Below are 26740 nucleotides of genomic sequence, written 5' to 3'. Positions count from 1 at the left end.
GGTGTCAGGAGCCCAGGACAGGCCATGGCACCTGGTCCCCAGTGAGTGTTTATTACTGAGTGAAAGTTCCAGTCTCACGAGTCACTCTCTGCACAATAGAGACGGAATTTGTAATAAAACTTTAAAAAAATGATAAAGCTGAATTCCTTAGACTCAGATATCAGCTTCTCCGCCCTGTTTTCATCTCTCACTCTGTCCTTCCCTGCCCTTTCTCCTTTAGATGGTGGCCTTAAACTTGCCTTGTGAACCAGCAAGCTGACCTCAGACTCAAGGCCCTATTTTATCCTCTGAAGAGCTCGGGTTAGAGCTGTGTGCCACCACACTTGATGAAAGCATTAGAAATGGCTTCTGTGTTTTGTAGAAAGGCTCTTGGGTAGCTCAGAGTGCCCATCAACACTGCAACCAAAGCTGGCCTTCAATTCCTGATCCTCCTGCCTCTACTTCCTATGTGTGGGGATTCCAGGTCTGTGCCACCACACCAGCTAGACTTTTTAAAATGTAAATATTCGGAGGCATAAATCTGGTAATTCTGCCATGTGCACCTTCTACCCCTTTCCTCCGCTCGCAGACATGATTTGTATCAAAACACTGTACCAACACCAAATTAAACAAAAAGCTGCTATTAATCATGACATAAAATAGCCATTGAGAGCCTTCTAAGTCACTTACATACAAATAAAAGTTAATGCTCTACCAATCCCCCTTCCCTTAGCCCAGCAACTCAGGTTGGTTTTACAGCAGACAGATGAAAACCTCAGCCCCCTTAGCCAAGGAGACCTGACTGTGACACAAGGACCAGCTTCAGTATCACTGAGTGGGGAGGGACAACACTCGAGGGACTGGTGGCGGGGGACCAGGAGTGTGCACCCACAGCAGCCTCCTGAGCATTTTCTTCTCACCAGGTGGGAGCTGATTAAACAGAAGGGAAAACATCATAAAGAAAGAGGGCAGTGTACTGCCAGCTGCTCTGGGCTGGGCCAGCAGGGCCTTGCTTTCCAGGTTTTATATATTGTCTCTCTGTGTGTGTATGTGTGGGTATAGATACATATGCATATATATGTGTGTATGTGTATGCACACATATATATGCATACATGCAAATATGTGTCTATGTATATAGTATATGATGTATGTGTATGTGTATATGTATATATCAGTTTTGTTTTATTTCCTTGCTGTGTCCAAATACTCTGATGTTAGGTTTTGCGCACAGGTTTTCCTCCTTTGCTTCATTAGCTGGACCACTTTCCTACACCAATTTCAGCACCTTAAATTCTATCAGTGATGCCCCATCTCTGAGGCTGCAAACACCTTGCTCACCTGTTTCCTAAAAACCCAAAGCTCTATTTTGTCTTACCCAAGAGCATGGCTGACATGGAATACAGGATTTGTTTTCAAGATCACGAGGTGGATTTCATGTCATAGGTGTGGTGGCACACTTCTATAATCACAGAATTTGAGAGCATTTGGAGGGTAGGGATGGGTAGTGTCAGGAGTTCAAGGTCACCTCAGCTTCATAAGAGAGATGGAGGCTAGCCTGGGCTATGTGAGACCCTACCTTAAGGCATTAAAAATATCAACAACAAAACATACTAATGTAACAGCAGCAATAACAGTGAGTACTGTGTGCTATCCCAGCTTTGAATGCCTTGTATATGCTAAATACTTTATTAATAACTCACAGAAGAATGCCTCATTGAAATATAGGAATTTAGTGCAAACATGAACACTAGCTGGGCTTAATTCTGATTTTTCCATTGACTTCTTTTAACTAAGGTTACCAACAAAGTGACAAATGCCCCTTAAGCCACACCTTCTAAGAATTCAATGTAATAAGTGGCAGGAGTTAAACACCTAATGAAAGCTGTCATCCATGTTCTTTGTCAATAGTAATAGTAACTTCAGTGGAGGGAGAGTCCGTGCCTCAGAAGCTCTAGTTTGACATACGTAAGAACACATATTTTGAATATTCTCCCTGTGGCAGAGTTTATCAGAGTTCATCAGAGGACCAGATTAATTTTAGCTTTATTCTCTTTCCCAAACTCCTGTAAAATAACAGAAAAGAGATTATTGAGGAAATATAAACTCACAAAGACAAAGACAGCACAAGAGATAAGAACCAGGCAAGGAAACAAACCAGAAACATGGAAGCAGATGCATCAGTTAATGGTGGTCTACGCAATAGACCCAAGACAGTGGAAATGCTAACTGTCCAGTCGTGACAGCAGTGAGCTAACTGCAGGTTCACATGGCAAGATCTTAAAGGGATGGGGGTTGGGTGGTACCAGTCACATCTGGAACACCTGGAGTCTCAGTTCCTTCCCTATCCTGGCAGGTAACAGCATGTGCTCTGATCATGGCAGAACCGGATGGAGCTGCCAGGAGAATTACTGGTGGGATTAACTGGGACTTTACACATGGGGACCAAAAGAACATGCATGGGATGACCTTCCATCTCTGTTCTCTCACTGCCCCCACCCTGGAAGTCGACAGACTTACACAATGGCCTTTGAGAAATGTGCCCAGTCAATCCAAAAATCTGCTGATATTTACCTAATGGCTTCTCAATGATATGCAAGTGTGGGTCATCTTGTGGCTCATCTTGTGCGTGAGCCCAAAGATGACACAGGGTTTTCAATTAGGGCCTTTGGCTCTGTCAACTTGAAATGGGGTCAGAGGAACACAGATCACGAGGTATTAAGTTAAAACAGAGCATAGGGTAAAACAAAAACCAAACTAGATGTGTGTGTGTGTATCCAGAATCCCAGCGCTTGGGAAGCGGAGGAAGGAGTGCAAGGTCAGGGCCAGCCTGGGCTACACGGTTTAACCTGGTTTTAAAAATACTAACATACCAACAGGAATAGAGAGGTTTATTTGGGAAGAGGGGTCGGAAGGTGATGAAGGAGAGGGCGGGGTGAGGGATAGCGATCCCCATGGATGTTCGAAAATGCCACATAGGAATCTATTGTTTTACACGATTCATTGCAGTTTTACACTAAAAGAGTTTGTTTAATTGGGCTCATCCTACATGGGGGATAATGCTCTCCCCAGAAGCTACAGATTGCCAAGTAAAAGGCCCAGTGCCAGCTGTGGGACCTTCTTCAAGTTGTTGTTGGGGGGTGGGTATCAGGAGACTCCCTAAACAACACAGGCTATTCCCAACGCTCTTAGTCACCTGCCACTTGTTGATGGAAAGATCCTGGTGCTAAAGAGAGCATGGAGATTGGTCAACATGGAGAAATCAGGCTGGCACTAAGGTTCCTCGTGGCTAGCTTTCACAGTAACAGCAGGTGCTATGTAGGCTGCTGTGGAGTGGGAAGGGTCGCTGACAGTGATACCCAGCTATGGAGTGGTGAAGAAAGGTCCATGGGTACAATAGTATCAACAAAAAGCCAAACAATTATTTATGATTGAATTGATGAATCTGGAAGAAGTAGTAAGTGAAAATGAGCAAGATCCTTTATCATATAAAATTCTCAAGGAATTAATAAAAATATCAACAAGGGCTGGGGAGATGCTTCAGCTGATAAAGTGCTTGCTGTACTAAACTAGGGGCCAGAGTTCAGATTCCCAGCACTCACACAAGAAGTGAACAGTCATGGCAGACAGCCTATAGTCCCAGCACCGTGGAGCAGACATGGGATGTGCTGGTTAGGTTTTTTTTGTCAATTTCGCTTAAACTAGGAAGAAAGACCTTCAACTGAGAAAATGCCTCTTTCAGGTTGGTCTGTAGACAAGTCTCTGGGACATTTTCTTGATTAATGATTTATGGGGAGGCCCCAGTCCACTGTGGGCAGGTGGTCCTGGGTTATATGATGAAGCAAATTTACGGAGCCACGGGGAGTAAGCCTGTAGGCTGCATGTCTCCAAGATTTCTCTTTCAATTCCTGCCTCTGGGTACCTGTCGTGAGCTCCCGACTTTATTTCTCTAGAGATGGACTGGGACATGGAAGTATTATCAAATTAGCCCTTTGCTCCCCAAGTTGCTTTTAGTTATGGTGTTTCAGGACAAGAACAAAAACCATAACACAACCCATAACAAAGGGGTTCTGTGACAAGCTGGCTAGCTAGAGTAGGTGAATCTGCCAGCTCTGGGTTCAGTTAGAGACCTGCCTCAGTAAATGAAAGTGGAGAGTGATCAAAGGGAGATATTGATATCCAACTCTGCCCTCCACTCACATGTACACAGGCACCTACAAATGTGTGCCCACAAATATGTGATCATGCATACCTGTGAATGTGTATAAACACACACACACACATGAAAATAGAAACTAAAAAAAAAAAATCAATGACAAAGACAAACAAAATCTGCCAAAATAAAAATCCGTGGAAATGTTATAAGGAAAGGTGTAGCGAGTCCCCCAAACAGGAACTTAACAAGCACAGGCTAGCTGGGCAGTCGTAGTGACACGTGCCTGTATCCCTAGCACTTGGGAGGCAGAGGTGGGTGGATCTCTGTGAGCTAAAGCACCTGGTCTACAGAACCAGTTCTAGGACAGCCAAGGCTACACGAAGAAACTCTGTCTTGAAACACCAACCATCCATCCATCCATCCAGCCAGCCAGCCAGCCAGCCAACCAACCAACATAACAAAAAACAAAACAACAACAAAACAAAACACAGGTTAAAAACTAAAGAGCAAAGATAAAATAATAGCACCAAGCAACCTTCTACTAATAACCATTGGGCAGGGGTGGGGAGCACATACATGAACTAGCAAGAAGTATCCTAGGATGGAAAGAAATGAATCCCAGGTTGAAGGAGGGCATTCCCGATTAGAGCACAGCACCCTGGCCCTGTAGAACTTGGGGACTGAATGTTCACATAGGACAAAACGGCAACCAAGAAATCAATCCACACAAAGACTTAAGGTTATAAATGTGGTCACACAATGGAGCAATACCTTCAAATTCCCGAGGAAACCAGGTCCTGTCTGAACCCTATTACCAATCAATGAGCAGACCACAAAGGCGTTTTTCAGATATACAAGAGTCAAAAAAATGTACTCTTTTCCTACCTCTCAGGAAGCTACTAGTAGGTTTCCTCCATTGAATCAAGAGGACAAACTAGGAAGGAAAAAAAAAATCGAGGCTGTGAGAAAAGAGACCCAAATGTAAGAGCCAGGCAAAGTGTAGGAGGGTTCAAGGAGGCAGCTGGTATCATGGGCAGGCGGCCAGTTCTGGGAGATCTGACTTTAAGATTTCTAACACCAGCTACAGTGAGAAGCGCTTTTGGCCTCCTGAGGACACTGCATACACAAGGTGCACAGACATACACACAGGCACATAAACATAAACAGCCATACACAGAGAATAAAAATAAATAAATAAAAACGAAGAACCAGTGGCAAGACTTGAAAGAGTTCACCAAAATGAAATCAGGGGGCTAAGGTGAAGGAGCACGAACATTGCAGAACTGTTACAGTCTTGACCTGCCATATACAGTCATAATCCCCACAAATTCACACGAAGCAGTCCCCAGGAAAAAGGTGACCATGAAATAACAAGGACACGTGATGTTACACTTGCGGTCCTTTCTCTTTTGCAGTTTCTCAAGTGCACCATGACAATGCCTCACTTCCTACATCACTTCTTTATAGGTGATTATTATTTTTTTTAAGGGCTGGATTGCTAGACTTTGGCTACACAAAGGAGGCAAAATAAGAGACCCGGATAGTGGGCAAAACGTTCTGATTACTATCCACACTCAGGTCGTAGGAGAGCAAGATCGTTTTTAACAATCCATTTGAGAACTTTTTGGGTGGATGTTAGAGCATTAGTATAGCCCCACGCTAGGCACAGACTGCTAGGTCCTCAGCCCCATGACAAGCACAACAAAGACCTGGGTGAGGATTCAGGGGCAATTGAATTCCAGCAGCTTTAGTCTCGTAGGAGTGTTTGTCTAAGAGAGAGGGGCCTGCTGTGCAGAAGGCAGACATGTAATGTTTTCTTAGTGCGCTTTTCTCCAGCAATTAAGGCTCCACCCCAAGAGCAGGAAGGAGAAAGGAATTCATTCAAGGAGTCACACAGGAAAACACACCAGGTCCTCTTTTTTGGCACTGGATGCTATTTTTGGCCAGATTAAGAACTCTATTTTCCCCTGATGCTGAGGAGGGAACCCAGGGCAGCCTTGTGCACTGCCCTCTGAGCTTGCTCTACCACTAGCTACACTCACTGACCCGCTGTAAGTCAGGGCCGACAGCACACGGACACAGATAGGAACAGAAGCTTTGGCCCTCTTGCTTGCACCTGAGCAATAATTTCATTGACTTGACCAAGTTGACTAAACTCTCTGATCTCACCTTGATCTTTTGTAAAAGAAAGAGGAAGACCCAGCCTCTTCCATAACCAGAAATTCCACTTTATAACATTCATTTATTCTTTGTTTTTTCTTTTTGATGTGGGAAGGCCAAAACACACATACGGAACTGTGTGGCGTCATGTATCCCATTTGCATGTGGGTTCTGGGCTTGAAACTCAGGGCTTCAGGCTTGGCTAGAAAGCTCCGTAACCCTCCTTAAACCCACCTTAAACACCTGAAATTTCTTGAAGATTTATTTTTATTTTTTAAAATGTGCACATGCATGTGTGTTGGGGGGTGTATGCAAATGAGTGTAGGTGCCCCTGGAGGACAGAACAGAGCACCTGGTCTCCTGGACCTGGAGTTTTATGTAGCTGTGAGCAGCCTGGTGTGGGCACTGGGAATCAAGCCTGGATCCTCTCTGTAAGAGAAGTCCAGGTTTTCATCCACAGATCTATCCTCTGGTCCCTAGAAATCTTACTTTAGATCAATGCTTCCAACAGAAATATAACGTGGCCCATATAATATAATTATAATATAATTGTAAATGATTTTTATCTCCAGAATAAAAAGGGGAGAGAAACAAAGTTGATAGTACTTTTAATAAAACATTCCACTTATACCCATATATTGAAATTTGCATCATTTAAACAAAGTAACTTAAATATGAAGTTATTAATTACTCCTTCCTTCCTCTTTCTTCCTCTTTCTTTCTTTCTCTCTCTCTCTCTCTCTCTCTCTCTCTCTCTCTCTCTCTCTCTCTCTCTCTCTCTCTCTCTCTCTCTCTCTCTCTCTTTCTTTCTTTCTTTCTTTCTTTCTTTCTTTCTTTCTTTCTTTCTTTCTTTCTTTCTTTCTTTCTTTCTTTCTTTCTTTCTTTGCATGGTCTCACTATGTAGCTATGCTGTCCTGGATCCCACTATGTAGACCAGGCTGGCCTTGAACTCACAGAGTTCTGTCTGCCTCTGCTTCTCAAGTTCTGGGATTAAAGGCAAGTTTTAATGTCAAGGTTTTGGAGACTTGTGGATAATTTATCCTCACAGTAGAGATCAATGAAGATGATTAGCCCCATGGTGAGTGCTGCCATCAATGTCCTTGTACTGGAGGGCACAGCTTCACCTCTGTCTCTGACAGACAACGCTCATTCTAGAGCAGCAACCAGAAACTGTTTTATTTTCATATTGGTCATTCTAGTCTCAAGCAGAGAAAACTCAGGTTTCCTCAGCCGACTTAACCTTACAATACTCTCCTCAAATTCGGAGTTACCTGGGGACATCTGGAGCAGAGAAGCTAGCTTCTGGCTCCACTTTCCTTCCTGCTCCAGTCGCCTAGGGTGCCTGGGAATACCAACACCTTTTGACCTCCTTCCACTTGACCACTGTAGCGGGTGATCCTGGCATCGGTGTCAGTCAAAGGGGGCCATGTATCAGCAAGGGAGACACTCGGGATTTCCAGGAAGACAAGAATGGGGTCACCTGTACAGGGAGAGTTCTAGAAGGTCTGACACCTGTTCTCTCAACATGAGCCACTCTCCTCTGACATCATCCTTCCCCTCGCAGCTCTTCCCAACCCAGAGAGATGCTGCAGCAGGCCTAGACACAGGCAAGTTATCTCTGCATTTATACTCCAGGAAAGTCGTGAGCAATCACAGACGCGGCGCGCTCCACTTCCTCTTCCAGCTGCCTCCATGCAAGGAGTGAAACGAGTGTCCCGACTCTGGATGCACATGCACATTCACTATTACTAGCAAGACGGGTGTGGTGGCACACACCTGGAGTCCCAGCACTAGGGAGGTTGAGGCAGGAAGGCGCAAGTTCAAAGCCACCCTGGTCTATTCAGTGAGCAGCAGTGTCAGACAGGCCACACAAAAGTCCCTCTAAGGAAGCACTGAGGGTCTGTAAAAGGTGTTCTTTTAGTATTCTTAAATATGTCAGGGACATTGCCCCAATGGTGGGCGCTTGTACAGAATGTGTGAGCCTCGAGTTAAATTCAGAAAAGAATCTTTTATGATGAGGTTAAATCTGTATATTCCCTGGCTTTATTTTAGGATTATGGTAGCCACAGCCACATGAGCTGCTTTTCAACCATTTCATATTTAACAGCAGTTATGATAACTCTAGTAATTTATAAGTATTTAATTAGGCAGAAGTAGAAAAACAAATTAAGTTCTATTTAATTAACATAATGTTTTCAGTAAAGAAAAACACAGCAGCCGGGTGGTGGTGGCCCATGCCTTTAATCCCAGTGCTTGGGAGGCAGAGGCAGGCGGATTTCTGAGCTCAAAGCCAGCCTGGTCTACAGAGTGAGTTCCAGGACAGCCAGGGCTATACAGAGAAACCCTGTCTCAAAAAAAAGAAAAAAGAAAAGAAAAGAAAAGAAAAGAAAAGAAAAGAAAAGAAAAGAAAAGAAAAGAAAAGAAAAGAAAAACACAGCAAAACACAGGACTCAGGCTTGGAAACTAATGAAAATAGGGGCTTGATACAAAAAGGCCAGAAATGACAGCCTCATACTAACTTCCTCTAAGAAAGGTCACACTTGGTGTAGACCAAAGCCTCAGGTTTGGAATAACAAGAAGACTAACAAAAATGCAGGTCTCCTAAAAACAAACAACAACGAATAGAAGATAAGAGAAAAAAAATCCAGAAACGTACGTAGCCTGTCCTCACAGCTCTGGAACAGCTTCCCGGTTGTGTCTCTGCTTCAGTTTGATTTTTTGGTGCTACGATAGAACGCTGAGCATGGCCAACTCGAAGGAGAAAGGAGGAATTAATTATAGGACTCACACTTCCAGGTCTTAGTTCATCACCGAGGGACTGCTAACTGGCTCACTTCACAGCTCCCTTGGGTTCATACTCAGCTAGCTTCATTATTATACAGACCAGGACCACTAGCCCAGGGAATGGTGCTGCCCACAGTGGGCTGGGCCCTCCTTTAATCAATGAACGGGGAAGAAAATTCCTCACAGACATGCCCGCAGACCAGACAGATAAAGAAAATCACTTAATTGAGCCCTTTCCAGTGATTCTATGCTGCCTCAAGGTGACAGTTGAATGCTAACTAGGACAGCCTCCAATTCCCCCTTGTGGGCTACGTGGTCACCTTTTGTAGCCAATGGCTATAATTATGCAATGGTGCTTGCTAAAGCAAGTGCCAGAATTAGATGCCAGGCACAGAAGGCATGCTATTGGCAATCTCATTCATCCAGTTCTCGAGTTCTCAGAAAGCTCCAACGTCCAGAGTTACTCAAGGGCTTTTGCTGGAGGGCTGCGAAGAGTGAGCAGCCGGACTAAAAAAAGACACGGAGCCCAACTCGGGGCCGCTCGGCACGCTGGGAGCCAAGAAGCCGGCTCGGCGGCTCAGTGACACACTTCTACTTCACACGGAAGATACGTGAAGCTTGATGCATCAAGTCTTTCCAGAAAGGGACATATGGTGAGAAAAAAAAAAAAAAACACTAGCCCTGTCATGACGGTTACTCGTGACAATGGTGGTAAAAGTAGTGCCTGGCAACAGATGACCTTCACTCCATAACTGATTAGGCAAATACTTAGTAAGCACCTCCTGGGGGTGGGGAGGGCATTCTTCTAGGCACCAGAGACACAGGCAATTAATGCATAAAAGTGAAATAAAACCTATATCAAATGGTGATTGCATGTTATAGAGGGTGTTACAGTTTGAATACCCAATATCTTTCTAATTCACCTCACAGCTCACGCATCTGAAAACTTGACTTGTGGTTGGTTGGTGGCGCTCCTCTGGGAGGCTACAAGATGTTTAGAAGACAGCGGGCCTGGCTGGCAGAAGCAGGTCACTGGGTGCTGACCTCGGAAGGCTGGTTGCACCCTCTCGTTACAGCATGGTGTCCCTGCCTCCTGATTAGCAGCTTAAGAACAATCACCTGACACAGTTCCTAGTACTACACACTGGGCTTTCCTCACTGTGATGAACTGACACATTCTGAAACCACGAGCCAAAAAAACAAAAACAAGAACCCAGATCTTTTCTCTATTTGGTGGCTTCTGTCAGATATCCTTATAGGGGTAAGGCGTCATGGGAGGTGTTCTAGAAGCAATAAGGTAGGTACTAGTATGAAGGTCTCACATTTGTGCACATTTCTTAGGGAAGAGAAAGTGCGGGCCTGGGGTGGGGGTGGGGATAATGCAAACATCCCATAAACGGAGAGAAGAGCAAAGGCCAGGCTGGGGGCGTGGCAGGCTGGGAGCCGCTATGCCCAACACTGCCATCATGTCTTCATGGACTCACTCTCTAAAGCCCTTTGCTTTTTACTCTCCCTTCTCTGTCTCTCTCGTCACCTCACAGGAATATCCCCTCAAATCACCATCAGATCACACCAGCCCTCTGCTTAAAATTCTCATCGAAAAATTAAGTGGCAAAACCTTCACAGTGGCATCCCCGACCTCCCGTGCCTTCCACACTCAACTCTCTTCCCATCAGTCACTGGAGACACACTCCCTTCCTATCTGGTCCTTTTACCTTGGCAAGCATGTTTTTCCTTTGAGGTTCTGATTGGTCCCCATGTCTGGATGCTTGGATGAAGGTGTTGACTTCAGTAATGGGCTGTGAGAAGGCTAGCTTCACTAAGTACAGTGTGGAAGGGCCTATCTTGCTCTGGCCCTTCTTCTCTGTCTCTGCGTTCTCCTGAGACGACCAGCTCTGCTTTGCCACATGACCCGCCATCATGCTTATCGCCTTATGCCCAGAGCAGCAGGACCAAGAACGCCAGATTGAAACTATGAGCCAAAATAAATCTTTCTGCCTTTAAGTCATTCCTCACAGAATTTGTCACCGCGATAGAGTCTCACTCACACATCTACTATTATCCCTTGCATATTTCCATTTCATTCATCCAGCAGGGATGGTCTTAACTGGCAACTGTAATTTATTTTTTCTCAGCCGCAGTACTGGAGACAGCTTTTTACTCAGTGTATCCATTGTGTTGCCACCATTGAAAGAGTCCTAAATATACTTCTCAGAGCTGCTTAGATGTCTTCTATGGCATCTTAGAACCTTCCTGAGGTGAACTAAATTCTTTAGTGCAAAACACCCTACTGTCTTCAAAACCTAGCTTCCATTTTGCCTTTAACCAGCTGGAGAGCATAGTTATTACTTCACATATGTGCGCATCTCTTATCTTTTCTTACACATGTGATAACTTAGTTGTCTTTCTTACATCAATATACTTAATGTTATCTTATTTGAATACATACTAACCAACACAGCACATCCTTTGATACCACGGCTGTAAGTTATTTCTTGAGATCGTACATATATCCAGAGGCTGGAGATGTAGCTCCCAGGCATGCCTGAGACCCGAGGTTTAATCTCGAGAGAGAAGAGGCAAAGAGGAAGGGAGAGAGGAAGAGGCAGGGAGGGAGGAGAGGAAGGATGACTGGATTACAGGGATAGAAAGAGGGAGGGGATAGGAAGAGAGACCCAAGAAATGCGGTCCTATAAGCCAGGACTACACATGCCAGCATTTAGGAGGTGAGATTAGGAGGAATGGGTATTCAAGGTTGTTCTTGGCTACATAGTGAGTGTCAGGCTAACCTGTACTACATGTAACCCTTTCTCAAAGAAAAGCTGTCTGACTCTGAACCTATTTACCTTGCTATTTACATAGTTAATTGGCATCACATCTCCCAGTGATCCCCAGGCCCGTCTCTCTATGGCATCAGTGAACATTCTACCACAGAGTCCATTTTAAAATAAGAAATGAAATTGACAACCCTTTATCACAAGTGGGAGACAAACACAAATACACACAAACACCTTGCTTAACATGAGCAAAAGAGTAAGATGTACCCTACCTAGTAGACAGTGGACAGCAGACATTTTCTAGCTGAATAGTTAGGCTAAAAACTCTTAACAAATTGAGGATTTTTTCCCCTCTCTCTCTTGAAAGCACAGCAAGTAGATAAGTTGATTAGCCATCTGTTTACACGGACCCAAAAACAACTCTTGTGTAAGACTAACCAGAAGGCCCCAGGTTCACTTCAAACAGATTGATGAAGCAGAGGAGGGCACTTGGTCCAGATCCGAGGAGAGCCAAGCACTGCATCTAGATTTCAGCAAATAATTTGAAAGTCTGTCTCGACAGTTTCTTAGAGGTTAAACTGAAATGCAGAATCCCTGTGCAATGGCGCTAATGTGTCATTCACAGCATACGCAGCATGTGAGATCTACATACGGCATAAACCAGATAAACAGGATATAGGTCTCAATTAGGAAGGCCGTTCTATGCCCACCCTGAAGGCAGTCTCTACTGGCGGGCCACCAGACACATGCACTAATCCTGTCTTACTCTTTTTCCTTCCACAAAATTAACATTAAAGTACAAAAGGAATAGTCCTCCGATCTGGATCCTAAGGCGACAAGAAAGAAGGTGTTTTAAAAGCTGGTGTGCACACCTGTGGACCTACTTGGGATGTTCTGGGCTGCAGGGTAGGACTTGTCTCCAAACAAAAACCCCAAGTGAGATGAAAGGGTGGCAGCCATCAGGTTCTAATCACCTCAGTCAGTTTTCACAGAACTTAACAGGCTGAATGTTAGCCACGGAAGGGGAGGAGTGGGGCTGGGGGGAATGGAAGGATTAGTGACCAAAGAATGAGGGAGAAAGGTGAAGACTTTTGGCTAAGCCCAGGCAAAGATGATCAGGAGTACAATACAGATACTGAAATCTAAAGTGTGAGCCCGGACTTACGCTATGCTAATAAAATGACTATCTACATATTTAATATGTTCTTTACTTCAGTCAGAAGAGAAAAATAGAGACGGGTCATGCGCAGAACTGACATCCACATCTCTGCCTGACTTCAAAGGTCCCATGCATCTGTCGAATATAGGTTGAAAAATCATGTCCTATTTGGTTCCATGAGGTAAAACTGGGACGAAAGAATGAGACAAGGCCAAGTTCCGATGAAGGCCAATCCAGTGATGCCTGCACAGGCCCGTGTGTGTCAGTTACTGCTCTGCTCCTGTGATAGACAAGCACCGGGCCAAAGGCAACTTAAGGAAGAAAGAGCTGATTTTGGTTTCAGTTCCAGTAGGATAAAGTCTATTGCAGCAGGAAGGGCAGGGCGTGTTGGCAAGACCAGGAAGCTAACTGACTTGAGCACATTTTTGTGTGAACATAAGAGGGAGAGAGGAAAAGAGGAAGGGAGGGGGAAGGAGGGAGGGAGAGAGGGAGACAGTGAGACACAGAGACAGACACTCTGGAAGGGAGATGAGGCTATGCTTCCAGTGCCTGCTCTTTTGTTAATTTTTTTTCGAGACAGGGTTTCTCTGTGTAGCCCTGGCTGTCTTGGAACTTACTCTGTTGACCAGGCTGGTCTCGAACTCAGAAATCTGTCTGCCTCTGCCTCCCAAGTGCTGGGCCTAAAGGCGTGCACCACCACTGCCAGGAAGCCAACGCTAACGCCTACTTCTAACGATCCACTTCCTCCTGCAAAGCTGCACTTCCTAAAGGTTTCATAACCTTCCCAGAGAGCACCAACTGAGGACCACAGGTTTAAATACCTGAGCCTCTTGGGGGGGGGGGGGCGGAGCAGTCCTCATTCAAACCATCACAAGAGAGGAAGGCAGGGTGAGTTAAGTGTGATTTGGGATGCCAGAGAGACAGCCATGGCTTGGACAACAAATTAGAATGTATCATCTCTGAGTTCTCTCCTCTTAGACAAATAGCAGAAATGACTAAAGTTGCTTGGGTTTTGTTTATAATTTGTGATTTTTTAAAAAAAATTTAAACAAAATGTACGTAAACACTTCCAAAGAATTGGATACACCCTGTTGAGAAAGCAGACTCATCTTTTTCTTGAGGTGTTTTTTTTTCCCACTGTCCAATAGTGTAGGCAGGCTAGGATGCTAATGGGACTGGGAAACTCACTGCAATTTCTAGCCCAGATGCTCATCCTTCTTTTGAGAAGCTGGCAGTCCAAAGGCAAAGACTGCAACTTAGAAAAAAAAAAGAAAAGAAAAGAAAAGAAAGCAGAACAGGGGAGAAGTCTCAGCAGGTACAAGTGCTTGCCTTGTGGTAGAGCTTGACACCCTGAGTTTGTTTCTGGAACGTATGTAAAAGGCCAGAAACAGTGGTACAGTGACAGACATCTGTAATTCCAGCACTTCCGTACAGTAAGATGGGCCAGCAAGCCTGGAATACACAGCTCAAGGCAGAAACAAGGGCGACTTCTAAAACAAGGTAAAAAGTGAGAAGCAACTTGCAAAAGTTACACACACACACACACACACACACACACACACTCCAAATAGCTATATTTTTAAATATCAGTGCTTCTGTTAAACTAGGTAGTAACAATTACATATCCACAAATAGATTTTGTAATAGATTACAATGTATAGACTAATTCATTAACTCAAGAAATACTTATTGAAACAGCTGTGCCAGAATGAGAGAGAATGAATTATTCCTAACTACCCCACTTTCTTTGGAGGTGTCAGATCATCAGACATATATCCTTAAACACACTAAGCCAGCACCCTTCCACCTAGCTATGGTCCAAGACTAACCTGTCTTTTTTCGGGGGCGGGGGGTTCTTTTTACAGGGCTAGGCATCAATGTAAAATCAGAAGAGGCTGTAGGTAAGGCATTGGCAATGCTGTAGACAGGAAAATGAATGCTATGGGCAAACCTTTATAAAAGCAATGCTGTCTATTTGATGCCACATAGAACTTATAGAGTGTGGCCATTTGATGAGTTATGAAGCGCACCTGGCAGGTGACGAAGGCGAGAACTGATCACACCTCAGTGATTTCCCTTCCTACCTTTCACCTCTCTGAAAAACACCTCACACAATGCCCTGACTCTACACAGTGGGAGCTGTCCACACTGATCAGTTTTTAAATTAAAAAGCCTAAGAAATGAATGTTCCAGAGTTCCATGTTGGCCAGGGTATCCTGTTGAGTACCAAAGGTTACATCATTCAGCGATTATTTAACAACTTGAGGGGATTTTTCTACATGATGTTATGTTTTTTCTTCTGGTAAAAAAAAAAAAAAAAAAAAAGGAAAAATAGCAGGCAGCCAACTGGTTACGTCACTTGCACTAAGTCATTTCCATCCTGGAAATGTTTTTGTCCTGATTCCCCAGGTAGGAAAGTGAAGTGCCCTTCATAGGGAGGCTATTTTTAGTGGCTGACTTCTTTTTTGAGAAATCCATTCAACCAACAATCACCCGGCCTAGCATTCAACCCCAGTCCCAGATCACACAGGAGTACATCACAAGAGAAAAGTCAAAGGAGTTTCAACTTTTTAGGATGGGAACTCTGGCAAAGCTCAGCCCTTAGTGTTCTGGGGGGAGCACACTGCTCTCACGGTGCTGTCAAAGGTATTTGCTGCGGGGATTCACCAAGAACCATCAAAAGCACAAACTGCAAAACAGCTAACCGGTGGCAGCTTCTTATTCACGAAGGCATGGATAAATACCTAGTCTTGAGACATTCTTGCATTTTCTCAAGAGGGAGGTGACACGCGGTGTTCACAATTGCTGGAAGCCTTGCTCTACAGAAGAACAGAGTATCTAATGCAGCTCTGAAGGATCCAGGAGCCGGGTGTGGGAAGGACAAGAGGCATTGTCTCTCTTCTCACAAAGAAAAGCTGGGTTGTCTCTTTGGGAAATGAAACAATCACCAACTCAAGCCGGACGGTTTCATGACATCACGCTACAACAGAGCTAGAGCACGGGTGGTTGGCTGAACAGTCTTTTGTGTAAGAGTCATGTTTGAGACTCATTTTATATTGGAATCACTCACCTATGGGCTTTTACCCTTGAAGAAAGAACACGGTTTTTATAATGCTCAATACACCAACTGTGCACAACTGGCTCAGTTCAAAGTGTTTTGAAATAAAACTTGGGCTTTGTTTTTTGTTTTGAGATGGGGTCATTCATATAACTCAGGATGGCCTCAGAGTCACTGTGTAGCTGAAGATTACCTTGAACTTTATATCCTCTTTGCTTCTAGCTTCCAAGTAATGGATTACATGACTAGCCAAAGTGAACTACGTATGTGAAAAATTAGTTCTCTGGCGCAATAGAAGGGTCTATCTTCATCCGGAATTAAATAAAATAACCAGACAGACTTGGGATGATCAGACCTCACCAAGAAAATGTAGCACGATATAAATAGGTTTTCACCCTGTGTTTGAGTCAGATTCTGGGTCACCTACGCAGACAAGTATGGAGAACCAGGTGCCATGGTGGGTCCCAGAAAACCACACATGGTTAAGATAAACCCTACCTTCCGGAAACCTGTGATGGAACTAACTGGAACCCAATTTCTGGGGAAAAGACTGTTTCTGGGGAAACTTTTAGCTGTGACTCATAGCAGATAATGCCATAAGGGAATGCAGGGATGAGCACACCACTGTGCCTGGCAGTGTGGTGGGCTCCAGGCTGACGGAGTGAAATCACTTCTCACTGGGCAACTGTCATACGTCTCATGCCAAGCTCCTTAACTCCCAAGTCGTCATTCCTGCAACCTTGCACCAGTGGGTGTGAGACAGGCATCCAGGTCTCCATCAAGACTCCAAAGCATGGGGCAGGAGAGGCAGTTCAGCAGGAAGTATGAACGCTGCTCTTCCAGAGGACCTAAGTTTAATTCCCAGCACTCATATTAGACAGCTCGCAAACACCTCTGACTCCAGCTCCAGGGGATCCTATCCCTTTGGCTTCTTCAGGCATGACACATATGTATATGTATGAACACACGTATACTCACACACACACACACACACACACACACACACACACACGTGGCATATACAAACATACACAATGAAAAAAAATCTAAATCTTAGAGGTTAAAGCATTCTGAAGAATAGCATTTTCTTTTTCTTTTAACATTTTTTTCTGTTGTTGCTTGCCCCTAACTTACTATGTAGCCAAGGGTGACTCTGAACTTCTGATCCACCTCTTCAGTATTAGAATTTTAGAATTACAGAATTTGTGTCACCGTGCCTCGAGGAATCAAACTCAGGGTCATCTACACTCTAGGCAAGCATTCCCAACAGCTGAATTATGTCCTCGCATTGTGCATTTTCTCTTGTAGCTTGAGTGTCCTTATCTGAAAGGCCAGAAGGGTATACATTGTATATATGCCTATGTGTGTATGATATATGTACTGCATATGTGTATATATATATACACACACACACACATACATACATACAGGAAAAGGGACAGGAGTCTAAACACAAAGTTCTCTCATGTCTCACACACTCTGAAGACCTTATATATAGTATTGTTCATGTGCCTATATTTACACAGTGACCTGTCACTCCAGGTCAAATATGGAACTCATAATGTCATGGGGTTGCTCAAAAAGGTTCAGACTTTTGATGCATTTCAGATTTTTAGATTGGGAATGTTCAACCTGCATTGACACAGCTGGCCCTAACCCCTTTCTCCCATCTGCAACTACTTCAGAGCCATGCTGTGTGGGCAGAGCCCCGGGTTACACACATTTTGGGTGGGGTGCTGTGGGGATCGCCCGGGCTCTGGCCCAGTCTCAGTCCTTGGAGAGCACGCAGCTTAGTGGTAAGGGCAAATGGAGACAGGAAGAGGGCACAGGAGGTTCCTGAGGGGGAGTCTCCTCTGAAGCATGGCGGCAGGCCTGTGGGTGTGAGGTAGAATTCTGCTGAAATCATCTTGTTTGTGGAGGAGGGGGAGACCTCAGCACTGGGAAGAGCAGAGGAAGACAAGGAAGGGTGTGACTTGTGACAGGTGCAAAGAAATACAAAGGGCTCCTGGGATGAGAGGTCAGAGCAAGGCTGTGCACAGAGGACAGAGGGAGCAGGACTCCTCAGGACAGGGCGTGCATTCCAAGCCTTGAGAGGCAGGAAGGGTGAGGAGGGGGATCAGAGACCGCATCCTGACAGACTCAATCAAGTACACCCTACTTTGTACACACACGGATCACCCACAGACCGCTCCTCAAGCCTCTGCATAAAAGCAATTCTACAAACTGACAAAAACCATGTGTCCAAGTAAGAAAAAAGACTGCACTCAATCCTGTCACCTAGAGATAACAGCAGCAACTAGGCCCCTGCAGTGCCTTCACTCATTTTTATGGATTAAAAAAAAAGTTTGGGGGCTGTGGTAGGGTGGGGGTGGGGTGGGAGTGGGGGGCACGTCCTGGTAGACGAGATGGTTCAGACCTGGCACCAATCTGGACAATCTGGAGTTTGAGTCCCAGCACTCACTTCTATAAATTGCCCTTTGACCACCACATCATGGTAATGCATGCACACAATACACCCCTACAGCCCTTAAAATAAATGTTTTAGAAAGTTATGTTAAAAAAGGAAAAAACTGGATTATTCTGAGGTGACATCTGTAGCCTATATATTCAGTGATGCTAGGCAAGTACTTTTAAGAACATGATTTTTAATAATACCTAGTTCCACCAATCCCGTGGTATTGTCCTCTGCTGTGTGTCACCGGTGCACGCAGGGATGTCTATTAGCTCCTCAGGTTGCTTCCTGCTGGCAATTACTGGAGCAAGACTGAGCCAATAGGTAATATGCTCTAAAGTTCTTTATTCATGCCGCCATGTTTCCACAATGGCAGCACTGCTTAAGTTCATGTGTATTCACATCTGTTTTGTGTTTAGACAGGGTCTCCTGCAGCCAAAGCTGGCCTCAAACTTGTTCCATTGTCCAGTTACCTGAATTTGCGAGTCTAGCTCTACGGGACTGGGATGACAGACATGGGACCCCCACGTCTGATTCATGTGGTACTTACTAGAGATGGGACAGGGCTTTGTGCACCTCTCAGCAGGCACGCCACAAACTACGACATGTCCTCTAGCCCATCAGTGGGTAAACGACTGAGCTCAGTCAGCACTCTGTCACCTCCATGGGCTCACCTATTGTCGGGAGTGCCCAGTGAGGTATAAATACGAGCGCCCATCTCCGTCTTCCTTCAGATCCACCTCTCCTGGCATTCCACGTTAAAGGAACAAACAAGAAACCCCAAACTCTGCCTGCTCAAGACTATTATTCCAACAACCTGCTTTTATTCATGTCCACTATTCTTTATTCTTTGGTGAGTTACTCAGTTTCACTAAGGCTCAACCTAGGGTAGAAATCTGGCACGCACATTGGGTGTTACGGTTGCTGTGATGACTTTCCTGACACACTTGCTGTGGTCACTGACCCTTGGAAATCAATTTCCATCACCTCATAACTTTCCTGTGCTCCCTCTGAAGCTCCTCTCTCCTCTCCCGTGAACTCTCAGGTGCCCTATGAAAACGTCATTGAGTGTGACGCAGTCTGCAAACTCAGCACTGTTGATAACTAGCTCTTTCGACAGCTGCAAACACGGCGAGCACTCAGTGCTGGGTGCTGCAGCAGACGTGGCAGAAAAGAGACTGAACGGGTCTCCTGATTGGTCTTTAGGAATATCAGTCCAAGACAGATGACAGTAGCCTGGACAGAGCTGAAGGACTGCGTAAAACAGAACAGGTTGGCACAACGGAGCAATCAATAAAGTATTGACGTCTGTGCCTCTGTGCCGTCAGTAAGAGTACATCGTTCAGGGCAGAAAGCTTGCTGCTTCATTGATGGTTCAGAAACAGCTGCTTGGATGTGATAGTTGGTGCAGTTTAGCTGGTTCCTCTGGCTCACACACTAGGGTGATGGTATACATGGGGTCTCAGGAAGAGTGACCTGAGTAAGGGAAGGCACACAGCTAGGGCAGTGGTAGCATCTGATGTGGTAGACAAGATCTCCCCTAAATTGAAAACCATGGATTTGTGCAGAAAAGTGTCTGTTCTTACTCATAATGGAATCAAGCGTGCAGCAGCTACTGACATATGGGGTGTTCAATGAATATTGCTGAAGATGTAAGCAAAAAGGTACGTAAAGGCATTTTTGTAAATGGTAAAGCCAGCCATGCCTACGTCTGTCTCACAGATTAACCCCAGCACTCAACAAGGTACCTACTACACTGTGAGTCCAAGGGCATTTGCTGAGAATGGCCAAGCTTTCTTCTACAGCCCTTTCCCAACTACAACCTGTGGGAAGGAGGCTACATCCCAGTACCTTATCTACTGGCTTCTGATGTAAGATCTGGTGCCACCATCCAGGTCCCTTCTTTAGGTCACATTCATGAGAACATCTCTCTAGATCTCAACTCGTTTTAGAACTAATTTTCATGACTTAATTCTGTGCACTGTGGAAGGCTATGTCCACTTGAGCGCAGGTGCCCACAGAGGCCAAAGACATTGGATTTCCCGGAGCTAGAATTACGGGTAGCTTTGAGGCAGCTGGAGTGGGTGCTGGGAACCAACGTTCATTTCTCTGCAAGAGCAGCTTGCACTCTTAACTTCTGAGTCATCGCTCCAGCTCTCAGATCTGAACTTTCTCTTTTCCCAGTCATTCCTTAGAAGTGAAAGGCTCAAATCATAGCTTTAACTACAGAAAACTCTACAAGTTGCTCTCAGACACAAGGCTTCCTCCAGGGCCATGACCCATCTATAGGCAGACACAGCACCCAGCAATGACATCTAGCTATGTCCAAATCTGCAAACACAGATTTTACAAACACAGAGCTCTAAATCTGAGGCACTTGGAGGAAGGGAGGGAGGTCTGAGCCTACCTTCTGGGATCTCTGGGTCCATGTTTGTAAAACTGAGAATTCCTGGGGGGCTGTCTAAAGTAACACCACCCTCATTCTGACACTGTTAACAAGTTACTACTTGTTAATTTTCCTCAAGTTCTTCAAGGGTAAGAAAGCATTTAGCAGGTATTCCTCATGCCACAATAAGGGCATGGTTAACTTCCGCATTCATTTTGATTTTTCATATCAGTATTAGCCCTTGGTTTCTCCAGATTGGTGATAGGGCTCGTGGACATTAAAATCTGAGGATGCTCAAGTCCCGTGTATGAAATGACACAGTAATGGCACAGTGTGTAGTACAGAAGCTACACACACACACACACACACACACACACACACACACACACCACTGAATATTTCATGTAAGCATTACTTATAATACAATATAAATGCCATGCCAACAGTTATTAATCTGTATTGTTCAGGGAATGATGAGAAGAAGCATCAGTACACGTTCACTCCAGATGCAGTGCCTTTCTAAATATTTTCAGTCTGTAGCTGGTTAAGCCCATGGGTGTGGATGGAACCCATGAGTCTAAAGGACCCACTGGGGCTAGTGAATAAAGGCACTTGCAGTCAAGCCTCAAGACCTAAGTTCTATTCCCAAAACCCATATGATGGAAGTAAAGAATGACTCCCATGGTTCATCCTCTGGCTTATAGATGTGCCAAACATACAAATAAATGAACACAAGTGAATAAGTAAATAATACAATCCAAGGGTACCATGTGTTTTGTCAGATCAGTTATTCTTGAAAAGAGCTTACTGAATGAGGTCTACCAGTACTACATTTCAGACATTGTGAGCTCTTCAGGCTTTGATAAGCTAATAGACAAGTAAATATCACTTATCACATATATTTCTCTTTCAGGGACAAAAGGGTAGAGCAGGGACCAACAAAGTTTTGGATCATACAAGATGCATGCCATCCATAAGATTCCTGTAGGAGGCAGGACAAGCAATTGGAAGGAAACAGTCTACAGTTTCTTTCCCCAGCTGTGGAAATCCATGATGTCTCAAGTGGAAGGTCCCTGAGTCATTAAAAAGCAGGGTCTGTATGTGTTCCCTTGGGTCACTGGGCCCTTTCTGGTCAAAATGAAGTCCAGGTATTTGGCTGAGTGGTGATGATAAATCCACACTGGACTTCAAACTGTCCATCACTCTCCAGATTCGCTTTTTTTCTTTCATTAAAACCCAAAAGCAACTAACTAAACAAACACTTTACCCTCTCAACCCTCGCCTCATTTCTAAGATCTGCTGTCAACTTTCTCTTCCAATGGTTAGGTCCTGCCCCTAGAAGTCTTTCTCCACATCAGCCATCTTGGTTGTAGGTCATCTTCAGTATGGAAGGCAACAGTCCCTGACTTCTGGATACCACCTCTGACTTGAATATAAAGATACCCAGTGGAGATAGAGGACAAGTCACCAGTTCAGGGGATGGAGGGCAGACAACCTTCTAGGGGATGGAGGATAGAGGCTTGTTCAGAAACCCAAGACAGACGGCCATCCCAGAGCAGGCAGCTGGGTACTCCACACCTTCCAGAGCCAGTACCATGTTCTCCACTGCTGCACACAGACTCACAACCTCTGTTCCTGGAACTTCTGCTTGTTTCTGAAAACCCTTCCAGCCAGAGCCTAAGAAAAATGCTTCACACCCTGGCTTAGATGGACTAAACAATATGTAGAACCTCATGTCCATGGGTCCTGAACCACCAAAAGACAATCCTTTCCTTACACACAGAATAAAGAACTTAAACTAGCTTGTGATAATAAAATAATGTATATTTACATCAACTGGGCAATGTTGATGTTCTGAGACTAAAACTGTTAGTAGGGAAAGGGCCCTAAAAATCTCTCTCTCCATCTTGGTCATTCAGATTTCACCTCAAGAACTTAACATTTGCAAATAAAGTCTCAAATAGTTGGGATTTAGAAATAATTCACTAAAAAGGGGGAGAAGGAGGGAGGGATAAAGGAAGGGAGGGAGGGGAGAGAGAGAGAGAGAGAGAGAGAGAGAGAGAGAGAGAGAGAGAGAGAGAGAGAGAATTTATATTTAGATTTTATTGAATTAAGAATTCTTTTAAGCCAACAAAGTCAACTTAAAATAAAGTTATGACAAGGGAAATAATGAATAGAGTCTAAGTTTTTCATACTTAAAATCCTGAACTTGTATTTCAAAGCCAATTCTGGTAGTCCAGAATGATTTCTGAAAACAGAAAGTTTAGACTTTTGATTGTTAAAGACAGGCCTAAGAATGACGGAGGAAATTTAAATGGAGAACTGCCCTTCTCAGCTGTTCCTATAACTATGTAAAATGGTCACTAAAGGCTAACTAGCTGGTAGGAATTGAGGGTTTGCTTTAGACACTGCACAGTCCTGCTACCTTCTAAAGGAAATAAGCAATTAGTTACTTTCCCCAGAGTTACTGTGGTTTTAATTCTCCCACAATTCTAGGATTAAACTTCTTAGCAAAGAGATTGTCATTACAAACATAACAAATCAGAACAAAAAACAGGAAAAAAAAAGCCAAAAGAAAAGCAAAACTGGTCCCCTTAAATATAAACTGGTCCCTATAAATATGTCTATATTTAGGTCACAGGCCTGACCACCAAAAAGCCTTCACCATTCTGACACCTTTGGTTGTTGAGTCACAAGATTCCCCAGGAAAGAGGTTCTTTAAATTGCCAAATTACATAATTGTTCTTTTGAAGTCCCAAATGTTCTTCTGTGGTTTAAGATAAACTAGTGTTTGGTGATTCTTCCTGCAAATGAATTACCTTTTGTAACCAAGGCTCCAGGAAAATTAACTCCTCTGTTGGTCTCCCAGCTTCCATATTTGGATTATTGCATTCAGAGACAATTTACAACAGAAGCAGAGCCCACTTTCTACTTTTTAGATGCCACATACACAATCATCACTGTCCTCATCCTCATCCTCATCCTCATCATCATCATCATCATCATCATCTCTTTGATGGTAGAGAGACTTTCTGTATTGTGTCAGGTGCCTTTTTACTAATGTAGCACACCAAAGGCTTTCAATATAATTCGTGAATTGACTATTGTTGGAAATTTTAGAATCTGAAAAAATAAGGACCTAGCTATCAGGTAGTTTTCTCCCATCAGTGGCAGAGCTGCCTGACTCCAGCCTGTATTCTCATCCTACGGCAAGGCTGTCTAAACCTTGGGTTAAAATTGGAGAGAACATTCAGAGGGCAACTCCGTATACTCTGTGAAGACCTCTGGCTCCCTCAGAGAGACAGAGTGGCTGAACCAGACCTGCTGGTTATATTGAATGGCACTCCCTGGCTAGAATTCGACCAAGCAGGGGCGTGTTCATCGACCTCTCTTGATTTCTTCCTCTCTGCTTGCTGAGAGAATCCCCCTTCTCATGGGAACCTGAAGCTCTGAGCATAAAGCTGTCACTGGAACCATGTTGATCTGTTACCATGGAGATCACTCTGGTAACATACAAACCTGCCACCGGTCCAGACACACAAGAGCCTCATTCTGACTCCCACAAGGATCTCTCTGCCCCTACCCTCACCAGTTTAAAGTTCATTTCTGCTGGGATATTTGCTTCAAAATGTTTACAGAGTTTGGCTTTCAAATGTCATTAAGAGTCTTGAGTATTCAGAGACAGAGAGGGAGGTTCTGAAAGGTGTCCCAAGATTTCAAAGCAAGTTCACATATGACAATTGTTCCCCAGGCGTGAGTTATAGGCTCGGTTATGGCGCTATTGGATAAAGAGTCAAAAGCAAATGACAGGGACGCTGTGGCTAATCTAGCTTACTACTTACTGATTGTCTACAATGCCCTGATTGCATAGCATCCTGCCCTTGACTGTGAGCTGTGAAATGCTAACACGTTAGTTACAGTTATGTTAATCTCTACAGAGTCACAAGGTTTTCAGAAACTGGAATTCCCAAATTAGGCAAATGCCACCTAGTCGATCTGTGTAGGAAAACACAAATACAGGTGCCCTGCTGCTGGCGACTAAAGCTTGTCAGGACCACCCTGGGTCTTAGGCAAGCTCCTGGGTCCTCTATGAAGGTGTAAGACAGACCTCACTTATTCTTGACTTGCAGAAGTTGAATGGGTTTTCTTTGGGGAAATGCAAACTAGAAGAAATGCAAACACAGATTTGGAAACCAATGAAGGTTACACAGAGAGTTCAAGGTCAGGACAGCACAGGCAACAGAGCAAGACCTACCACAAAACATCTTTTCTTAAGCATCAAACGAGGCTACACTTTACATAGGATCTGATGCCTGGCGGGAAGATTTATTCTTTAAGCTTCAAGGTTATTAAAGACAAGGAGAGGAGGGGAAAGGAGGCAGGGCTATGGTCTTGAAGATACTGGTCACTGGGTTGGTGGTAACTAGGTCGTCTGCTGGCCTTGGGAGTCATGGAGGGAAGGCTGGACCGACAGGGTCAGGTTCTGAACACCCGGGCTTCAGGACAGGTCTGCACCACCCCAAGCCGTAATAGTCTCTGGCTTCCTTTATAAAAGATGGGTACAGGCAACTTTAGTAGCCAGTGCTGGAGGTGAACAAAGAAGGCAAAACGTCCTGTGTCGAGCTCCCAGGATGAAACTCCGGCCCCATCCTTCATCTGGGCCACCTGGCATAGGAAGGACGCAAAGGAACTGTTACACACACAAGAAGACGCAGTTGACTCAGTTTCTACAGCTCGGTGGTCGGCTTGGGGACTCACAAGGTCCCAGTGAGAGGCTGCTTGATCACAGGTGGCTTCTCACTGGCACTAGTGGACTTCCAGACAAAACTCAGACATACTGACTGGCGCTTGTCCCCCCTTTCTTCCTCTTCCCTTCCTTCTTTATCGGAAGGACAGGTTACTGAATTCCACTTCCCTGCCAATAGCCACCTTGTTCCCTCTTAAGGTCTCCTCCTGTGCCTCAGACTACCAGCAAAGAAAAGCTAAGCAAGCAATCAAATAGCGGGGATCCAGGAAAGCACGTGTTTCTCAGCACCCCCACAGGGCCCTGCTCCCTCCCTTCTCACCCCCACACAAAATAAGCAAACAATCAATCAATCTCTTCTAACCCCCTCTAGTTCCTCACCAGGGAGGCAAAGCAGCAAATCAGAGTGTAGATTGGGTTACAGAAGTTCAGTAGTATCCCCCCTCCCCGCACCATTCTTAAGACCGAACGGGGAATATACAGTAATGAGGGAAAGGAATTTTTTATAAGACCCCAATGGCCGCTAAAAAGGCCTATGAAAAATTAAAGTGAGAGATTAAATTTCTGAACAGGAGAAATGGCAGTCTTTCTTCCCTTACTATGAACTTGCGATGATACGACACAGGCCAAACAGTAACCGGGACGTGAATCTTTGATCGCTAGATGCCCCCTCAGATTTACTCCTAGATGTCAGTCATATAAGTGACTTAGAAAGAAAAAATGTTTTTGATCAAAAACTAGTTTGGAAAATATATATCTCCCCACCACCACCACCAAGGGAGAATTAGCAATGAGAAGAAGAACAATTAATTCAAAGTGTGTAAGTGGCAAATTATAAAATATTAGAAACACACAGGCACAGACACAAAGCTTTATTTATACAGAGAATAAAATCAAGCACGAGATGGAAAGCAAAGGTCCAGAGCCGGGGTAGTGGTTCCTGACACGCTGAGGCAGGAGAATCGCTGTTGAGTTGGGAGTCAGCATATACAATTGAGACCTTGTCTCCAAAGCAACCGATGTCCAATGATAACATTGAAGCTCTGCTACCTAATTAGTAAGTGTGATGCTTCACAGGAAAATACA

At 44.5% G+C, this 26740-nt stretch overlaps 1 protein-coding gene across 1 annotated transcript in view; it reads right to left on the bottom strand.

Moving 5' to 3' along the window:
• Etv6 (ETS variant transcription factor 6) overlaps window positions 1-26740 on the bottom strand; it is a 237125-nt gene that overhangs the window by 92086 nt on the left and 118299 nt on the right. The gene's annotated exons all lie outside the window — the stretch shown is intronic.

This window comes from Apodemus sylvaticus, chromosome 2, assembly GCF_947179515.1.
Source record: "Apodemus sylvaticus chromosome 2, mApoSyl1.1, whole genome shotgun sequence".
Classification (NCBI taxonomy): domain Eukaryota; kingdom Metazoa; phylum Chordata; class Mammalia; order Rodentia; family Muridae; genus Apodemus; species Apodemus sylvaticus.
The sequence above is the reverse complement of the archived record's forward strand: the minus strand, read 5'-3'. Positions and strand labels throughout refer to the sequence as shown.